Genomic DNA, 4,560 nt, shown 5'->3' with positions numbered 1-4,560 from the left:
CTCTGGTCTCGTGTGTTTTCTTGTGGGCTTAGGGTGGGATGCTTCATGCTTGGTGTTACCCACAGTCTGTCCCCTCCCCACTTCCATTTCCCAGCCTGGAAGGATGGGGGCTGATTTGGGATGCTGCTTTGGACCATCAGGTGGCATCTTCTCCCCCCCCCCCCCCCCCCTCCGAGAAGGGCAAGTCCTTGCTGGCATGTGTTGGAGGCGTTGTTGGTGCTGAGCTCTGCTGGAGGCCTCTGAGAGGGCAGCCCTGAGCTTTTTTTGGGTGTTTTTGTTCCCCCTCCCAGCTTCTGGGGAGGCTGAGGGCCTCTCCTTCGTGCCAGCAGTCAGCAAGGAGATGTCCATAGAAGGCAAATGTCCTCCACGACTGGAGCGTCGCCCTGGACTGCCCAGTTCCTGCTCTGGTGCTGGGCTGCCCCAATCCTTCTGTGGCCTTATCCAAACTCACCAAAGCAGCTGTGGGAATGGCAGTTGTGGGGCAGGGGGTGGTTGTCCCTGTGGGAGTCCCTGTGGGGTGTCCTGGGGCTTCCCCGCTGTGCCCAAGGAGCCCCTGGGACTCAGCTCCCTGAGTCCCTGCCGTGGGCACTCCAAAGCCCTCCCCTGCAGCTTCCCGCCCCAGGGATCAGTGTTTTCCTCTCTCCCCAGGGCTTCTAGGGCAGTGCTGAGCGAAAGCAAGGAGCAAGGAAAAAAATCAGAAAAAGCAAAAGGCAGGTCTAAAAATAGCCCTGCTGGCCACTGTGCCTGGGAATGGGCTCAGCTGAGCGCTGCTGCTCCGGGAAGTGACTCGCTGTGGGGCCATGGGCTGCCCGGGCCAGAGCAGCACTGCCAGCCCCTTCCCCATGGGATTCCCGCCATCCCAGCTCCTGCTCCAATCCCAGCTGCAGCGGGCCAGCTCTTCCCTGCTGGGTCTGTCCACATCTCACAGCTCTGCTCACCTGAGCAGAAACACTCCAGAGAGCAGCGGGGCCTGGTGATGGGAGCGTGCGAGGCTTTAAATTATAGAGCAGATTTTTTTTTCTGGGTTTGTTTTTTTTTTTTTTTTTTAAAAAAAGCCTTTAGCACATGCATTAACATGGCCAGGCCATGAATAATTTACGCCTGGCTCTATTAAGCTTTTACACTGGGACCTGCTCAACGCAGCTTGCCTCGGAGCTAAAGTAGGTCACGTCTGCTTCGAGGGTCCCCGGGCGTCCCCTCCCCGGCCGGAGCGGGGCTGGCGCAGGCGTGTGGGCACACGTGTGTCCTCACTTGCTACCTTGGCCCGGCCAGGAGTGCAATGCCCCTGCCCCTCCCTGGCTGCTCCCCGCAGGGGTCCTGCTCAAAGGAATGCTCTGGGCAGTGACTCGAGGACAGAGAATGTCCTCAAAATTCAGGGAGTAGAATCATAGAATCACAGAATATTTTGAGTGGGAAGACGACCTTTGAAGATCAGCCAGTTCCAACTCCCTGCTGTGGTCAGGGACAGCTTCCACTATAGCAGGTTGCTCCAAGCCCTGTCCAGCTTGGCCTTGAACACTTCCAGGGATAGGGCAGCCTCAGCTTCTCTGGGCAACCTGTGCCAGGGCCTCACCACCCTCACAGACAGGAATTTCTTTCCAATATCCCATCTAACCCTGCCCTCTGTCAGTTTGAAGCCATTCCCCCGTCCTGTGACTCCGGGCCCTTGTAAATAGTCTCTCTCCATGTTTCTTCTTGGCTCCCTTCAGGTACTGGAAAACTGCAGTTGGGTCACCCTGAAGCTTCTCTTCTCCAGGCTGAACAAACCCAATTCTCTCAGCCTTTCCTCACAGCAGAGGTGCTCCTCTGATGATCTTGGTGGCCTCCTCTGGACTCTCTCCAGCAGATCAATATCCTTCCTATACAGGGAATACAGAGAATGTCCCCGAAGTGTCCATCTCCCCAGACAGGATGAAGCTCTGGGGTGCACGGAGGCTCTGAACGGGGCACAGGCTTGTGGCATTGCCAGGAAAAAGGGATCAGGTCATGGTACCTTTGGTCCTTGTGCTGCCCAGACCTGTCAGCCAGTGGCTGTAGGACAAACTGACCAGGGAATAAGGAAGCTGGCATTGGGGTTGGAAGAAATAGAGGGAAAAAGGCTGATTTGGGCACACTTTCATTTTACAGTTTACTGGAAACTTCCTCCTCTTTTCCTTGTTTTGAAGGTGGGACAAAAAATAAGTCAATATGGGCTCTTTCAGGCTGTTTTCTCCTGAACATGCTGTGCTCTGCCACAGCGTGGTCTGGGCACTGCAGCAAGGAGCATTTTGGGAATAGAAAATCCAGCTGCTGTGACGTAAAAGGGCCTCTGAGCACAGCTGTGCTGGATAAGCTGCTCCTGTTGGAGCTGATCAGACACACTCACAGCCGACCAGGGCGTGTGCAGGGGGGGCAAATCCAAAACTAGGTCCCTGCTCCAACCAGAGAGGTAGGAAGGGATTCATGTCAACACTAGAGTTCATCAAGGGATGTGCTGTTCACAGGGGCTCCTGTCCCCGAGGTCAGAGCACCCCGCAGTGCTGTGCTCCCCTCGTGGTCTCACACACCTCTGTTGATGGTTAAGGGTCCCCAGATGCAGGTGAGTCGTGCAGGCGCACGATCGGTGCCTTCAGCCCATTTCTACGGGAAATGTGATGAACTACTTTTTGTTAAGTATCAAACCCCAGTAACTCCCACCTGCTGGTCTGCACCGGCAGTGCAGGGAGAGGAGCCGCTGCCAACATTTCCTTTCCACCCATCCTCTCTCGGGCTGAAGCCTTGTCGTGGCTGAAGACCATTTTGAATACACCTCATGACCCCCCAGTTGTTGGTCCGTCGGGCAGACAGCAACAGGCATAACTGTGGGATGTCTCAGAGACCCCCAGATTCATCCTGCAGCAAGATTTAGCAGCTACTGCTCCCAGCTGACTTCCAAGAATCATAGAATCACATAATTGTTTAGATTGGAAAAGCCCACTAAGAACATCAAGTACAACTGTTAATCCAGCACTGCCAGGTCCACCAACAACCCGCGTTCCCAAGCACCACATTTACATGTTTTTTGAACAGTTCCAGGGATGGTGACTCCACCACTGCCCTGGGCAGCCTGTTCCAGTGCCTGATCACCTTTTCAGGGAACAGATTTTCCCCAATACCCAATTTAGTATTGGGCACAGTTTGAAGCCATTTCCTCTTGTCCTGTCCCTTGTTCCCTGGGAGCAGAGCCTGATCCCCACCTGGCTCCACCCTTCTGTCAGGGAGTTGCAGAGAGTGAGAAGGTCCCCCCTGAGCCTCCTTTTCTCCAGGCTGAGCCCCCCCAGCTCCCTCAGCTGCTCCTTCCCCAAGGTGCTCAAGCCCCTTCCCCAGCTCCGTTCCCTTCCCTGGACACGCTCCAGACCCTCAATGTCTTTCTTGTTGTGAGGGCCCCAAAGCTGAACACAAGGTTTGAGCTGTGGGAAGAAGCTGCAGCTCATGCAACACTTCTGGGATTCCCCTGGCAAACACATGTGGTGCAGCCCCGTGAGGATGAGGAGCAGGTCAGGGAGCACCACATGCCCCAGCCCTGTGGGGGCCCAGCCCAGCCCTGGCACATGACCAGATAAAATGACTGTCTGAGCTGTGTGATGCTGGATGAACTCGGTAGCACCTCTGGAAGAGGCAGGCAGGGCTGCTGGGTGTACAAGCAGGATCACCCAAGGCCCAAACGTCACCAGGAAGGCAGGAAGAGGCAGGGAATGATGGAGACCAAGCAGGGAGGAGACAATGTGCTGGCTGCTCCTCACCTCCTGTTTCCTTATTGCACAGTGCCCCCGCTCAGGAGTTTTGCTTGGATATCACACACAGTCTTCTAGCTCCAAAAATACCTCTGTTATCCCCCTGCCATCCATCTACTTGTTAAATTATTCCCCAACTTGGCAAGAAGACTGTAGAGATTTGGAAATAGCATCCCAATCCCCCATGGAAAGATGCAGGTGATAAACAATGGATGGCACAGGGATCATGTAAGTTTATGGGGACACAACAGATGCTGGGGAAAGGTGAGGTACCAGTCCCACCCTCAAAGTGATGGATGACATCCCAGAGGTGTCTTGGGAGTCAAGGTGCTGCTGCAATGGGAGTCCTCAGGGTTATTAGGTATAGGAGTTACCTCCATCGCAATTAAAAAATACTTAGGTTCGGGTCAGATCCTCAAAGAATAAAAGCTGCTCTGAACCAGTCAGGCTTTACACGGCGATGTTATTTGGGATAGTGTGATGGGAAAGGTGCTGCCGGTCTGCGCTGTCACGACATGCACAGTACAGCGGGAAAGCCAGGAGGTGGCATCCGAGACCTGAGCACAGGAAACCAGGACACTTCCTGCAGCAGGAGCTCAACAGCAGGTCGCAGCCTGGGACAGTGGAGAAAACACTCATGGGTTTTGCCATGGACCTTCCACTTCTCCTTGGGATGGGGAAGTAGAGTTACTTTAGGCAAAGAATCTCTGTATTAAGTTAATATAGGAAAATATTTTTATTTTTTCTGGTCAGCTGCAGCGTTGTTACCAAAAATACACTGAATTTCAGCTGCGTAGGGGGGGAGGTT

Source organism: Neopelma chrysocephalum, unplaced genomic scaffold (genome assembly GCF_003984885.1).
Source record: "Neopelma chrysocephalum unplaced genomic scaffold, ASM398488v2 Primary Assembly neopelma1_124, whole genome shotgun sequence".
In the NCBI taxonomy this organism is placed as follows: Eukaryota; Metazoa; Chordata; class Aves; order Passeriformes; family Pipridae; genus Neopelma; species Neopelma chrysocephalum.
The sequence above is the reverse complement of the archived record's forward strand: the minus strand, read 5'-3'. Positions refer to the sequence as shown.